General features: G+C 44.4%; 1 protein-coding gene across 3 annotated transcripts in view; it reads left to right on the forward strand.

The window, feature by feature from the left end:
- Positions 1-12,661: 12,661 nt before the first annotated feature.
- Positions 12,662-16,691, forward strand: part of DIRAS3 (DIRAS family GTPase 3) — a 42,270-nt gene continuing 38,240 nt past the window's right edge. For all 3 annotated transcript variants that reach the window (XM_068963576.1, XM_068963573.1, XM_068963574.1), the window contains exons 1-2: positions 12,662-12,751; positions 14,399-14,482. The gene's annotated coding sequence lies outside the window, so the exon portion shown is untranslated. The remainder of the gene's footprint in view (positions 12,752-14,398; positions 14,483-16,691) is intronic.

Consider the following 16,691-nt stretch of genomic DNA (forward strand, 5'->3'; position numbering starts at 1 on the left):
TGACTGGTAGGGGGAGGTGGTGAGGGGGCAATAGATAATAAATAAATACAGTGGTGCTGATAAAATCTATCAAGAAAAGCATTTATCATGGACACCTGAAAGCTTCCCATGGCCCCCAGAAACATGCCACCAGCAGAATGGGGCCTGTGGCTTCATGTCCTCACTGACACTCTGCAGTTTTGACATTTGCCACTTCAAGATGCAAAAAAGTTGCATTTGATATTTATTGCATGACCAGTGACATTGAACACATTACTGTGAGTTTATATTTTTAGGTTTTCGGTTCAGGTTCTTCATCTGTCTTCCTCTGATATTCTGCTTTAGAATATTCATCTTTTGTCTCTCATACACGTAACCAACCTTTCCCAATTTACTACTTGCTTTTAATTTTGTTTCTGATGTTTCTTGGGGGCATGGAGCTTTTAAATTTTATGTAATCAAATCTGTAAATCCTTTCCTTTATATAATCTACATTTTCTGTAATGCTGAAGGAAATCTTCCTAATCTAATACATTAGGTCATCCATATTTTTTTCTATTTTTCTAAATTTTCTTTTGAAATTTTCTTTCATATGGAATGTGTTTTTCAGTAGGACTCTCAAATACTTTTTTCTGAAGTTTTTTGGAAAGTGATTGGGAAAGACTCTCTTAAGCAAGCTGAGGGGAGATGTTGGGGCTGGGGCTGTGGTTTTGGGCCACCCCTGAGCTGAGACTCTGGGGCAGCCCTGAGGCTGAAGTGTGGGAGCCCTTCCAGCCTCCAGTCATGCCAGAAGCTGCGTTGGAGAAGTACAGCCCTCTGTGCCCTGCTGCCTAGGGGCTCCCCATGTCTTCACCTTGACTTTGCTGGTGTGGGCCCTGCCATATAGGGATGGTAGACTCTCACAGGGTCATGGAGGAAATGGGAGAGCTGTGGGCAGGGGTCGAGTTTACTGAGGAACAAGTAGGTAGTGGTTGCTGACTGACCCTGGTGCCTAGGCCTCCCAAGGGATGCACTGGAAAGCCATCAGCTCCTCTGATGCAGAGCTCAGGGGAAGAGCATCCTGGATCAGAAACTATTAGCCACATTGATTGGACCAATAAATGGCAACCACTTAAGCCACCTCTGTGGGTAGAAGGGGAGGTGAGTGATGGCCTGGTGGGATAAACAGAGCAGAATGTCCTGGTTGGTGCTCTAACTTTGCAACTAATTGCTGTGTGTCCTTGACCAAGTTACAATACCTCTCTGGTTCAAGTTTTATCAAATCAGATATTCTATTGTACTATATCTAGCAACATTAATTGGTTGGAAAGAATATCCACAGTAGACTTCTTGGTTTGGAGTGCTTGGTACAGTTGTACCGATAAAGTTGGGGAATGTGTACAGTACAGTAGCTTGATGCTTTGGAAAGAGTGAGTGAGTGAGTGAGTGAGTGTGTGTATGTGTGTGTGTGTGTGTATGAGAGCGAGAGAGAGAGAGATAATTAGAGAAAGAGAAGGGAGGAGGGAAAGAAGGGAGGGAGAGAGGGAAGGAAGAACGAAAGTAAGAAGGAAATTGAAAATAAGTTGGCCCTGTGAAAAAAATTGAGCCAAGGTTTGTTGTGAGTTGGAATTTCTGCCAATCATCCTAACCTGCATAAAGGAAAGTGGGGGGGGAGCGGTAGGGATCACTCATATAGGTGCAATAACAAACTTTCAACCCACCAGCTACCTCAGGAGGGGAGAGTCCTGTTAGCCTTCAAAATTAGCATTTAAAACCACCCTTGTCCAGAATTGTCACTCACAGCTACTTGCTGCCCTCTGCTGGTTAAAATAAATAATGTCTGCATTACAAAATAAGTTTAAGAGTATAGTTGCTTTGCCAATTGCTCACATGGTAAAGACTCTGCCTGCAATGCAGTAAACCCAGGTTCAATCTCTGGGTCAGGAGGATCCCCTGGAGAAGGGAATGGCTACCCACTCCAGTACTCTTGCCTGGAGAATTGCATGGACAGAGGAGCCTGGTGGGCTATAGGCCATGCATGGGGACACAAAAAGTTGGGCACAACTAAGCAATTAACACTTTCACTTCATAGTTGCTTTACGATGTTGTGTTAGTTTCTACTGTATAGCAAAGTGAATCAGCAATGTATACATATATCCCTTCTTCCCATTTAGGTTGCCACATAGCATGAGTTGAGTTCCATTTGCTATACAGTAGGTTCTTATTAGTGATCTATTTTATACATGAAAGTGAAAGTGAAGTAGCTCAGTCTTGTCTGACTCTGTGACCCCGTGGATTGTAGCCTACCAGGCTCCTCCCTCCATGGGATTCTCCAGGCAAGAATACTAGAGTGGGTTGCCATTTCCTTCTCCAGGGGATCTTCTCAACTCAGGAATTGAACCTGGGTCTCCTGCATTGCAGGCAGACGCTTTAACCTCTGAGCCACCAGGGAAGCCCTGCTATTTTATACACAGCAGTGTATATATGTCAATCCCAATCTCCCACTTCATCCCACCCTGTATTGCCCCCTTGGCATCCATGCGCTTCTTCTCTACATCTGTGTGTCTATTTCTGCTTTGCAAATAAGTTCATCTATATCATTTTTCTAGATGCCACATATAAACAATATTATACAATATTTTTCTCTGAGTTTGTCACTCTCTCTGAGTCTCTAGGTCCATCCACGACTCTGTAAATGGCACTATTTTGTTCCTTTTTATGACTGAGGAGTATTCCAGTGTATATGTATTACATCTTCTTTCTCCATTACTCTGTCTCTGGACATTTAGGTTGCTTCCATGTCCTGGCTATTATAAATAATGCTGATGCGTCAATGAACATTTGGGTGCATGTATGTTCTTGAATTATAGTTTTCTCTGAATTTGTGCCCAGGAGTGAAATTGCTGGGTCATATGGTAGTTCTATTTTTAGTCTTCTAAGGACCTGCATACTGTTCTCTATAGTGGCTGTCTCAATTTACACTCCCACCAACAGTGTAAGAAGGTTCCCTTTTCTCCACACCCTCTCCAGCGTTTATTGTTTTTAGATTTCTTGATGATGGCCATTTAACTGATTGTAATAATGATATTTATTTACTTCCCCACCCCAAATATTTATGGAGCACCTAAGTACCAGCCACAGTTGATGTTCAGTCGCTAAGTTGTATCTAACTTTTTGTGACCCCATGGACTGTAGCCTGCCAGGCTCCTCTGCTTGCCTGGATTTCCCAGGCAAGCACACTAAAGTGGGTTGCCTTTTCCTTTTCCAGGGTCTTCCCAACCCAGGGATTGAACCTGCATTTGCTTCACTGCAGGTGAATTCTTTACCACTGAGCCACCTGGGAAGCCTGTTCTAAAGCAGACCAGTGACCAAAATGTACAGGTATTCCTACCTTTGTGGAATTTAATTCAATAACAGTGATAACATGTAACATTTATAGAGTTCTTGCTATGTGTGTGTGATGTAGTATTTTAATTCTTTGATATTTATCAATTCTTTTTAATCCTAAAATCAATCCTAAGAAATAAGTATGCATTTCAATCATTTTAAAGCTGAATAAATTGATACTCAAGAGAAGTTAACAATTTCCCTGAGGTTAGACAGCTGGGACGCTGGAGAAGGGTATGGCAACCAAGTCCAGTATTCTTGCCTAGAGAATCCCCTTGGACAGAGGAGCCTGGCAGGCTGTAGTCCATGGGGTTGCAGAGTTGGACATGACTGAGCAATTTAGCACAAACAGCCGGGAAATAACTGAGCCAGGTTTAATTCATTTTTTCTCTAGAGTCTGTTCTTAACCAAGTCCCTTCACTGATTTTACTATCATTTCTAGCAGATACATTTCCCTCCCTGTCCCAAATACTGTGCAGACACTGACATGAAATGGAAAGGCAAACTCTGACCTACTTGTTTGGTTCAGCCACTCATCCGTCTTAGCCTCTGTGTGGCTCTGAGCCAGTCTCTTACCCCACGTAGCTATAGGCAGATTAATATATGGTGAGTGCATGCTCACAGCAGGCCCTGACAAATGTTGTCCTTGTCCTCCTCCTAAGCTGATCTTCAGATGAGAGGAAGCCACTGGAGGCACGGAATCTCTGACCTGTTGCTCCAGGCTTCTGTCTCAAGGTCCTTGTGAGTCCTGCATCTCCAGTTCAGCACAAAGGGCAGGAGGCAATCTGGAGCTTAATGATGAAACTGAAAGTTCTTCCCTGCTCAGCCTGGATCTCTGGGGCACAGGGACAGCTTACAGAAAGAGGGCTTCAGGTCAGCTCCAGAGCTGGCATCTCTTGACTGGAAGGTGGAGAGCCTGCCAGGCTCCAGGGAAGGCAGCAGTCAGATGCTGGAGGGAGGGTGGAGAGCAGCGGGGCCTGGAACAAGTGAGGGAGTCCTCACATTTTATAAGCCCTAGATTTCTACTTGCTAATTTTCTTTTTATCATGTGTGCCCAACCTCATAAAATGTCAGCTTTATAGAGAAAGGGCATATTGCTAAATTTCATTTTTTTTTAATATCTTCAGAAATTCGATGTTTTTAAAAGCAAATTTTAAAAGTATTCTGACATTGTATACGCTAGAATCCCCTCTTGTAACCCTCTAGTTAACAGCATTATACTAGCTACTCTTGAGGAAGCACTCATGTGCCAGCCCTCATGACACAGGTTCTTTATTCACATCACTTAGAGAGCAACACGCTGAAGCTCAGAGAGGTTAAGTCATTTGTCCTGGGTCACACAGCCAACTCTCACGGCTGTGCCTGGATGGCTCCCTTACCACCCTATTCTGTGTCCCAAAGTGAGGAGAACATCATAAACTGACCTCTAGGTCCCAGTGTCATCCAAAAAGCAAAGACAGTTTATCACTGGGTTTTGTCTGAACACAGAACAGAGGTTTCATCCTCATCTCTGGGCTTCTGTCACATGCAAGCAGCAGATCTGCATGTCCCTGAGAGAGGGGTGATGGGGCCAGCTGTCACGTGATCCAGATCCACCAGCCTGGAGCAGCCAAAGGCTCAAGGGAGCCCCAGAAAGGACCTCATGAGAAGCAGTCAGTGAGTTGAAACAGGAGCTGCCAGGAACTGTCATACATACTTGGTGAGAAATTCTCAGTAGCTTTATGTGGGGGTGGGAGGGGAGGGCTATCACTATTCTGAACACTAAAGAGAAGGGACTGAGGTCCAGGGGAAGAGGCCTGCCAGAGGCCAGGTGGTGGCTGGACGCCAGAGCCTTACAGAATGAAGTTCAGTCCTACCTGTGGTCCACCCCCGTGGCCCTGCCCTCCAGGTTGGACGCAGCAGCATCGACACCACCTGGGGCATGACAGAAATACAGAATCAGGCAAACCAGCATCCTCTGCCAGCCCCGGCCCACCAGTGAGGCTGCTGCAGCCTGCACCTGCCCGCTGAGGGCTATCTCACACCTGAAGGGGCACCCCCAAAGTGCAGACAGGAGAGACATTTTCCCAAAGGAGAGGCAACTTTCTTGGTTGATACTATTCCAGTAGGAAGACCATAGCATGGTAACTGGAGGCACGAATTTGAGTCATGGCCACTGCCTGGCTGGTGGTCTGGGGAAGGAGCTCTGCTCTTGGGAGCTGACTGGGAGGATGGAGGGGACCCAAGGGCCACTTCATCCTCTGGCTGGTTTGGTCCTGTCACCTAGATCTCAGACATTAAGTGCATTAAGCATAAAAGGGAAAGAAGTGAGGACCCCAGCTCCATGCCACTGTTTCCTCATGTGTAAAATGATTCATACTGTTTATCTCACCGTGTTTTTGTAGGGAAAGGTGAGTTAGGTCAGGCTTGGAATGTCAGAAATGCTCCATAAATGTTAGCTGTGATCATCAACATGACGGATTCTTGACATCTGTGGGTATAATGCACCCCAGACCCTTTTCCAGTTTCCTAAATGGCAAACCAAGAATGCATATGTTGGCTCCTGAGTTTCTCCAGATGACATGTTCCACGTTGAATGCAGTGTTTTCTGTGTACGTCATCACACTGCAAGTCAACCAACTATTCAGCTTAGCTCTCACCATAGTGGTGAATACGTGGTGGCCAGAATTCACCGAGATGCAGTATTCTTATTACTCCATGAGTTTGTGACTGACTCAGTTGTAAGCAGAGACCAACCCATCCACAGGAATGAGCAGTCCCTGGGTCCCCTCCATCCCCGCAAAAGCCCTGCAGAGCTGAGACTTTTGCCCAGAGCCCCAGCAGTGGACATGACTCAAATCTGTGGCCCAGCAAAGCTGTCAGTTATTATGCAATGGGCTCATTCCATCTGGAACTGTTTAAACCAAGTAAGTTGGCACCATGACTGTCAGAGGGCCATTATGATTTTTCCCAAGGTGTGTTTCAGAGGATGCTAGTTCCAGTGAATGTTTGCAGGTGCTGAGTCTTCACTGGGCTCTCAAGGAAGTTTGAGGAACCTTGGCGTTTTAAGCAAGTTCCTTTTCTGAGGACATCTGCATCTTTCACTGGCCAGCTTTGAGTTTGCAGGGAGGATAAGGCAGGCTCTTCCTCACACTTCTTTGACCACGTACTCTTGTCTGTGTGGGACATGTTCTACTGCAGTGCTTTCCAGACCTTCCTCTGCACATGGTTCACCTGGGAGCTTATGTGCTGTTTCTGACTCAGAAGATCTTGGGAGGAGCCTGAGAGTCTGCATTCCTTTCAGGTTCCCAGGTCCTGTGGATGCTACTGGTTCCACGGACTTGGAAGAGTTGGGGTTTGAAGAGATACTTCTGAAAGGTGTGTGCTGCGTTCACTACCCCCAGAGGGCTCCTGTGACCTCCCTTTCGCACAGCTTTAACACTTGCTGAAGTGTTGGAGTGTGGGAAAAGTGAGCCGAGCAGTAGGCTGGAAAGGAAGCTCAGGAGAGCAAAGAGTTCCGTCTGTTTTGTTCCCAGCAATATCTCCAGAACCGGGAGCTGAGCCTGGATCACCCAGGGGCTCAGTCACACCTGTGGAATGACGTCATTACTAGGGAAACTCAGCCAAGATGCTCTTTTCCAGGCATCTTCTGAAATGTGCTGTGCTAAGCTGTGATGGATTTGAGTTTTTCGGTGGGCTGAGATTGCTGCAGACTCACCAAAGATTTTGAAAAGCATCCAAAGCATCTCTTTCTTAAGCTTATAAATCTGACTCAGCATCTAGGTGAGGCCCCTATCTGCGAGGCATGGCTGCTTTTCTTGTTATGGGAGCTTCAACTTACATGGTCTTTGAGCATTCATGGAGCGAGAGGGCATCCTGCTCTGGCACTTGGGGGTATGGGCTACAGGTGGCCCATTATCTCCAGAATAAAGCACTTTCTTTGAGATAGGACCAAAGTAGCCTAGGCAAAGTTCATGGGCAAATTATTAAACCAAGATCAAGGATTCGGCCTCAATCTTGTCCTGATGTTCTCATTACCAATCCAGGCAGGGAACCAAATTCCTTGTTCTTCAAGTGTGTGTGTATTTCTTTGTTTGTTTTGATCTGAGAGAACAGGAGAAGCTATTTGTTACCATGGTAAGTACTCAGATTCTTATATATTTTTTTGTATGGAAGTATAGTTGACTCATGATATTATATTAGTTTCAAGTGTACAATAGTGATTCAGTATTTTTTATGGATTATACTCCTCTTTAAAGTGAAAGTGAAGTCGCTCAGTCATGTCCAACTCTTTGCAACCGCATGGACTGTAGCCTACCAGGCTCCTCCCTCCATGGGATTCTCCAGGCAAGAATACTGGAGTGAGTTGCCATTTATTTTTCCAGGGGATCTTCCCAACCCAGGGATCGAACCTGAGTCTCCCACTTTGCAGGCAGACGATTAACCTCTGAGCCACCAGGGAAGCCCCATACTCCACTTTAAGTTATCATAAAATATTGGTTATATTTCCTATGCTGTACAATATATCCTTGTAGCTTATTTCACGCACAGTAGTTTGTGCTTCTTAATCCCCTACTCCCATCTCACTCCCTTCCTTCATCCTGCTTCCTACTGGTAATCACTAGTTTGTTCTTTCTATCTGTGAGTCTATTTCTGTTTTGTTATATTTGCTCATTTGTTTTATTATTATATTTTTTTTTTTAGATTCCACATATAAGTGAAAATATGCAGTCTTTGTCTTTCTTTGTCTGCTTATTTCACAAAGAATAATACCTTCCAGTGAGGTTCTTAAATAGGAGAGCATGGGGGTTCTTAAATAGGGGTTTAGTCTCTTCAACAGCTTCTCATCTTTGAGAAACTTAATCTTCTTAGGAAGCCCCAGCTCTCAGTATATAAGCTGTGTAGCCAGCGACCAATGGGAAGCGCGCTGGGAGCTCCTCAGTGATGCCTGAGCTGAGGTCATCTCAGAGGGCCTCTCAGAGAAGTGGGAATTAGCTGAGTCTTCAAGTGGGTGGTTAACAGGGCAGGATAAAGGAGGAGAGTGTGAGTGTGAAGATGAATTTCCACAAGCATTATCTGGAAAGCTGTGACTAGAGTAGCCTGCCTAGAAGATGCGCTGATATGCAGTGGATAGAAAAGGAGACAGGAAGCGGAGTGTAAAAAGCCTTAAATGTCAGGTCACGGGGGCTGGACACCTGGACCCATCTCTTTAGAACTGGAGTCTGGTCCCGGCAACCACTGGGCAATCACAGAAAGGCTCCTCTTGCGTGAGGCCAAGGGTGGTCACCAGATTGATAGGGAGCCACTGGGTTCGGCCACGAGGTACGGTTGTACAGCTTGTGCGCTGCGCCAGAGTGCCTGACCAACACGCAGTTCTCACTCCCCATCAAGCTGTGCGCCCTGGCATGGGACTGCCTTCTCCTAAAGGGCCTCCTCCATCCGGTGTTCAAAGACACCCTCGTGAGCTGGCGGTGGTCAGATCCTCTCAAGTGACAGCTGTGGGTGTTTACATTTTCTCAGAGCAGCCCTGTGTATGTTCCCAGGGTGTCCCGGGGAGGGCGCTGCTCAGCTTAGCACAGGCAGACAGAGTCCTGACCGCAGAGCTGTTCTAAGAATGCGGCCAGAACTGGAGCAAGCCGGTTTTTAGCTCCGGGACTCACGGACCAGCGAGCAAGTGGTCTGTACCTGTCCTCGCAGCCGAATTCAACGGAATCTTAACTGTGAGGAGGACTCGATTCCCAGCACGAAGGAAGTGAGAACAGAGCATCTGCAGCCCTAAAGCTCCTAAAGTTCGGACCGGCAGCCCTCTGTCCTGAGGGGCTTGGGCGGAGACTTGTCCCGCAGTTTCCGGCCGGGCAGGAGCAGAGACACAAGCAGAGGATACAGAGAGACGCGGGGGCTCCAAGGATGGGGCAGCGGGTGTGTCTCATCAGGGGACGCAAGCGGAGGATTCAGAGAGACGCGAGGGCTCCAAGGATGGGGCAGCAGGTGTGTCTCATCAGGGCCACTGCTAGCCTTTGGGTTCTCCTGTCACTGTGACAACCAGAAACTTTCCCCTGCGTGTTTCAAAGCCCCCCTCAGGAGGGTTGAATCATTCCCAAATGACCGCTGAGCCAGGTCCTGGCGTTCAAGGCAAGGGTCCCAGCCTGATTCAAAGGCAGCTGAGCACAGCGCCACTGTCTCCCGCCAGGTTCTTGGTTAGGCTCCTCTGAAGAGTGAGTGTCCTCTGCTGACTGTGGCACAGCACCACCACCACCACCACCACCCCCTGCGCCCCGCCACGCGCCCAGCAAGGAGCGCCCAGGGTTCCCCCCCACCCCCAATTATTGTCAGGGAGGTGAACCCAGCATCAAGTCCACCACTTAGCCTGAGAAGATCATGCGTGACTTGGGGTGTTTACTGCTCCTTTGCCTTATTTTCATATTTTATCACATCCTTACGAATATTTAAACAATGTATTGTTTCATCTTGGTCTTTTTGGAATGTTACGAAAAGATCATACCTTAGTTGAGTTACATTTTTTTTTAATTAAAAGCTATGTTTGTGAGATTTATTTGAGTTGATGCCAATCGGTGTAGTTCATTCATTTTCATGTTCTCACACAAGTCTCCCAGGGCACGTGGGCAAATGTCTTGAGGTATATATTTAGGAATGAAGTGGATAGGTCAGAGAGTCAGATTTTCAACTTCTATGCGGCACCAAATTGTTTTGCAAAGTGATTGCACAAATTTCACTGCTACTGGCAGTATGCGAAAAGTTCCTATTAAACCACATTCTCATAAACACCAGCTATTAGCTTAATTTTCTCAATCTAGTGTGCGTAATATAGTATCTTCTTGTTCTTAGTTTTCATTACCCTGGTTACTAATGAGATTAAACATAATTTCATGTTTATTTGTCATTTGTGCTTCCTCTTCTGTGAAATGCTTATTTGTTCCTGTTCTGTTCCCACTTTCATTAGGTTGTCCTAATTTGTAGAATTAAAAAGCATGCAATCTGAATATTAATTCCTTGTTAGTTATATCTCTTACAATTATCTTAGTATTTTCACTTTATGGTGTCTTTTGATAGTATTAATGTAGATGTATTACCAGTGTTTTCTTTTTTTAAATTTATTTCTTATATTTATTTGGTTATGCCAGGTCTTAGCTGTAGTGTATGGGATCTAGTTCCCTGACCAGAAATCGAACCCAGGCCTCCTTCACTGGGAGCACAGAGTCTTACCACTAGACTACTAGGGAAGTTCAGTTCAGTTCAGTTCAGTTCAGTTCAGTCGCTCAGTCGTGTCCAACTCTTTGCGACCCCATGAATCGCAGCACTCCAGGCCTCCCTGTCCATCACCATCTCCCGGAGTTCACTCAGGCTCACGTCCATCAAGTCCGTGATGCCATCCAGCCATCTCATCCTCTGTTGTCCCCTTCTCCTCCTGCCCCCAATCCCTCCCAGCATCAGAGTCTTTTCCAATGAGTCAACTCTTCGCATGAGGTGGTCAAAATACTGGAGCTTCAGCTTTAGCATCATTCCTTCCAAAGAAATCCCAGAGCTGATCTCCTTCAGAATGGACTGGTTGGATCTCCTTGCAGTCCAAGGGACTCTCAAGAGTCTTCTCCAACACCACAGTTCAAAAGCATCAATTCTTCGGCACTCAGCCTTCTTCACAGTCCAACTCTCACATCCATACATGACCACAGGAAAAACCATAGCCTTGACTAGACGGACCTTAGTCAGCAAAGTAATGTCTCTGCTTTTGAATATACTATCTAGATTGGACATGACTTTTCTTCCAAGGAGTAAGCGTCTTTTAATTTCATGGCTGCAGTCACCATCTGCAGTGATTTTGGAGCCCCAAACAATAAAGTCGGACCCTGTTTCTACTGTTTCCCCATCTATTTCCCACGAAGTGATGGGACCAGATGCCATGATCTTCGTTTTCTGAATGTTGAGCTTTAAGCCAACTTTTTCACTCTCCCCTTTCACTTTCATCAAGAGGCTTTTTAGCTCCTCTTCACTTTCTGCCATAAGGGTGGTGTCACCTGCATATCTGAGGTGATTGATATTTCTCCCAGCAATCTTGATTCCAGCTTGTGTTTCTTCCAGTCCAGTGTTTCTCATGATGTACTCTGCATAGAAGTTAAATAAGCAGGGTGACAATATACAGCCTTGACGTACTCATTTTCCTATTTGGAACCAGTCTGTTGTTCCATGTCCAGTTCTAACGGTTGCTTCCTGACCTGCATGCAGATTTCTCAAGAGGCAGGTTGGGTGGTCTGGTATTCCCATCTCTTTCAGAATTTTCCACAGTTTATTGTGATCCACACAGTCAAAGGCTTTGGCATAGTCAATAAAGCAGAAATAGATGTTTTTCTGGAACTCTCTTGCTTTTTCCATGATCCAGTGGATGTTGGCAATTTGATCTCTGGTTTATCTGCCTTTTCTAAAACCAGCTTGAACATCAGGGAGTTCACAGTTCACGTATTGCTGAAGCCTGGCTTGAAGAATTTTGAGCATTACTTTACTAGCATTTTTTTTTTAAAGAATCATTTTAATAAATTGCAAGGTTACAAAGGTATTTGCAATTTCCTCTAAAAACTTTTTGCATATTTAAAATTTTAATCTGTTGGAAATTAACTTTTGTATATGAGAATTAGTATTACCTTTCAAGTTTTCTTTTATGGATAAGCAGTCACCTCAGCACCTTTTATGGAATGCTCTGCCCATAATTTTCAAGGTCACTCTCTTCATCTAGCAACTCATATGATAAATGTAGACCTATTTCCTTCTCTGTCCCATTGATAAATTTGACTATCCTGACCTCAAAACCACACTGTTTTAACTACACTCACTTTCTAGTAAGCCTTGTAATCCAGGAAAGAAAGTTCCTTCATCCTGTTTGTCTTCAAAATGTCTGGGCTCTTCTTGACTATTTGCTCTTCTGTATAGAGAGAGAATAATATGCTAATAAAGCCATTTAACCCTTTTCTTTGCAAAAACAGTTTGGACTACTCTTTCAGTCTATTTAACTATTATAAAGTTATTTAGATTTCCATTTCTTCAACTACTTTCATAAGCAGTATATGTTTAGGAATGTTTTAGTTCTTTTAGTGCATAGGCATAAAGTAGCGTATTCTAGTACCACTTTTTAAAAAAGTTTTGTGGACATGTCCCTTTGTTCATATAAATTCATTCCTTCTCTCTTCTTCTCAAATCTTACTAGAGGTCGATTAGTCCAGTTTTAACAGTGTTTTCAAAGAACTTTCGATTTGGCAGTCCTCCTGTGTCATGTCCTTGCTTCCTGTTGTTCTGATCTTTGCTCCGTTCTGTGTTATATCCTCCCCTCCGCTTTCCTAGTGCTTGTTTTATCTTTCAGACTGGGTGGATTTCAATGAATTCCTCACCACCAATTTATGATTTGGCTTGCTCAGTTCTAGTAAGTCTGGTATTGTGTGTTTTTTACCTTCTTTCCCTTTTCCAAAAGTTTGTTGCTGTAGTTGTTTTTTTCTTATATTCTACCCATATTTGTGAGCATATATCATTTTTTTTTTTAAATAATAGGTTTGGGGAAGGGAATCAAATTGTTTATATGTAGATGTATGTGCTCAATTTTCTGTCTTCGCCTGGAACCTATAACCATTTATTAATCTTTCTTTCTCATTTATCACCTTCTGATTCTCACTGGGATGTATTCTGTTTAGTTTCTCCAACTCTGTCTTCTAGTTCACTAATTCTCTCTTCTTCTTTTTAACCCATCCCCTGGGTTTTATTTGATAATAATAATATATTTTGTTTATAAAAATTATATTTAATCTTTCATCTCTGCCATTTTATTTTTGATGGTCTGCCCCTTGCATTCTGTTTCTGTGACTTTGTAATCTCTTTAAGGATTTCAAACATAGTTGTTTCACATTTATATATAGTTATTTTAATATTTAAAATCTTTGACAGTCTAAATCTGATGTACTTTGTTTCTTCCGTCTCTGGCCCAAAGTTATTTGCTTTCTTATGTTTTTGTTTCTTAAATTTTATTAAGAGCTTCTATTTTGATCTTTATCTGTGGAAATCCTAGAAACCCTAATTGCTTAATTGAGGAAGCTTTTCTCTAGAGCAGAATTGCATTTGCCAAGAGCCAGAGGGTGTTACCTACCTATAAAAACTTTAGCGCCCCCCACTCCGCTCCCAACTAGAATCCCAGGCTTAATCTCTTCATTTTGTTACTTAGCTTTGATTTTTGATTTTAGAATCAGCATTTACCAGCAGGGCAGCCCTATCTTTCTCCCGCACTTATCACAGTGAGTTCAGATCTCTGGGAAAAGGTGAGTGTGAGCGTGGATGAGTCATACATTGCTTCTCACAAACCTAGGGATAAAATCAAAGGTGTGTTTTATCAGGTTGTATTCATTTCATAGTAGGGGAGACTTCGTTGTACCTAGTCTCCATCGTGCCAGACTTGCTTTGTAGCACTTCACTATTGGATTCTACTCTCAGGGAATTTTGGTATAGCTGTTGAGGACAGAATTTATCTGGTGTTCATGATCATCTCTACCTCCCAAGTGGTGTTTGAATACCTTTAGGCGGTTCCATTTCTTTTCTTTGTATTTGGCATTTCTCTAAATCCGCAGCATGTTGATGTGAGAATTTTTCCTGTAATAAGAAAATCTCTTCAATTTTTTTCAGCTCTTTGATTTCTGGTTTTACCCTCTTCAGAGAATGAATCTACAAGCCTTTGCCATTCAGTATGGTCGCCACTAGCTCCACGTGGCTGTTTAAATTTAAATCAATCAGTTCTCAGTGAAAAATCCAGTTCTCAGTGAAAAATCTCAAAAGAAGGAAGGTGTTCCAAGTGACTCAGCATATTGATGGCTTTCTTTGAGACCAGCTCCCTTTCTTCGGTGTAACTGTTCAGCTCATTCTAATCAACCACAGTAGAGAAGGGAGTTGGGGGAGGGGATTGTGTCCCCCATAGAATCCAAAGCGGGGTCTCTCCTGAAGCAGGGAGAGGTGAGTACACTGTGTTAGAGGGAGGAGGCAGACAGTCCTGGGCACTTCTAACATTCTCATGACCTCATTTGGTTTTCAGGACAATCCTAGAACATGAAGGCATTATTGTCTCTGTTGAAGACTCCTTTTGAAAGATGAGGAAACTGAAACTCTGAGCAGTAAGGTGAGTTAACCAAAGATGCACAACTGAGGAGGAAAAGGCACACACAGGTACTCAGTTTATAGAAGGATCCTTTCCCTCTTTCCTACTGAATGTCTGTGCATTCCTCTGACTGCCTATGTGTACTACTGATAGGTTTCCCATGGCTGTAGCCTCAGAACCCAGTCCTGTTCTCCCACCCCTGCTTCCTGAATCAGACATATTCCAACTCCTTGCTCTTAAGTCTGAGGTTGCCTACACCTCCCACATTCTAATGAGTATAAATTCCCAGTTTTACATTGTAGCTAGTTTCCTAGTAATTGTCGAACAGAATTCTGAGAGAAAACTAGGATTCTTTCTTATCTGGGATCTGGACTTCCTAGAGAGCCCAGGGCACCTTTGACAGTGATATCTGCCATCATTCCATAGTTTGAAATTTGCAAAGCTGCTGTTCATGACCAGTTACTTCTACCTGGGTTCTTTCTCTCCAGTGAGGCAAACCTTGGTTCTGAATTTGTAGCACAGAAAACTAGATTTTCCATAAGCGTGAATAAGAATTTAACATGTGTCCTTTTCTTATAGACCTGGAAGTTGTTAAAGACAATTAGCACAAAAACAAGCAGTACTAAACAAATGAAAGGGCTCTGCAAAATACAAAACACTCATGTTGGAAGTCTTTTTCCAAAATCCTAAACTATTATCTCTCACATGGATAAAGTATGATGCTTCAGTAGATCGGAGAAAGAGCAGGACCCCTCAGCCCCTCCAACTTTTCAGTCAAGGAATTAGAAAGAGAGACTAGACACTGATAAAGGGCAGATGAGACATTTAATTTCATTAAACACACTGGTCTGGATAAATTAGAGCTGAGGAGAATAGGAACATGCTGATGAGATCAATTATCCACAGGCAGCAATCTCCTGGGAGCTAAAAAACCAGGAGAGGTGCCAGAGAGCCAGGATCCCTGTGATCCTGAATTTTAAAATGCTGAAGGTGAACTCATAAACTTGACAACAGGTGCAGACAAGGATCTAGAAGCCCTGGGCCTCCACGGTCCCAAGAGAGTGGGTGGGGGCCACATAATGCTGCACCAACAAAGGAGATGCAGCTGGGGGGCTCTCAGTGACTGCAGACTCCAGCATGCGTCACCAGTGGGATACAGCAGCCACGAGTTAATGTCACAGTCAGCCATGTTCACAGAACTATAGTGTTTCAGAAGGGAGCACGATTAGTGACATCTGAAGGACTGAGTCATCCTCTATTGATCCTGCTATTGTATAGAGAAGAGGTTCATGACATTTACGCTGGGCAACAGGGTCTGTGCTTTGATTTTGGTTTTTTATCACGATGAGATAAACACTAGGCCCTAGAGACAGCGGCTGTTTGCTTTGTTCTTAATCAAGCGCTGTATCAAGGAACATTCTGTTTTTGTCCCTGCTGCTGCTCCCCTCCATCTGAAGGTAGGAGTCCCCAGCTGTATGGATTCTCCTGGGCCCCAGCGCCAGTGTGGCTTGTTGGTGATGAGCATCTGTGACAGAGGAAGGATGCTTCTGAGCTTATAAACAAGCCTCTGGGAGCTTAGCCAGTCGACTACATCAATCAGGGAGTGTGCCACCCATCCCGCACCCCTTTTTTTGACTCAATATAAGGCAGATTTCCTAACAATCAGGGCTGTTTAAAAACCGAACTGGCTGCCTTGGCGAGGAGTGAGTGCCTCATCAACTGGAAATGTTCAAGAGCAAAGTGTGGGTGACTCTCTGAATACAGATGTGGACCAAGAAGAGGCTGGGCAGGGAGAATGCCAGGACCTCTTCCAAATCTTAACACCAGGGTCTTTGATTGGACCACCCTGCTTTTGCTGAAGATAAAGCTTTCTGAGTAGTTTGATTCTCTTTACATGGAGTTAGCAGCTCCCTTTGAATGACAGTGTTAGGCCTCCGAATCCATTTTAAAGTAAGCCTTTGCAGATGTTCTTTTATCTCTCTCCATTGCTACTGGTGTTGCCCCCAGTCCCTCTGCTATGACCACCTGAATTCCTAAGGAGGGAGAGACCCCTTCTTGGGTTTTCTAGCTTTCTGAGTCCACTGGAAGGACACCTGCTGGCCCCCTCTCTAATCCCTGTAACTTTTTCAGCTGCTGCTGCTGCTGCTAAGTGGCTTCAGTGATGTCTGATTCTGTGTGACCCCATAGATGGCAGCCCAGCAGGCTCCCCCATCCCTGGGATTCTCTAGGC

This window comes from Capricornis sumatraensis, chromosome 2 (genome assembly GCF_032405125.1).
Source record: "Capricornis sumatraensis isolate serow.1 chromosome 2, serow.2, whole genome shotgun sequence".
In the NCBI taxonomy this organism is placed as follows: domain Eukaryota; kingdom Metazoa; phylum Chordata; class Mammalia; order Artiodactyla; family Bovidae; genus Capricornis; species Capricornis sumatraensis.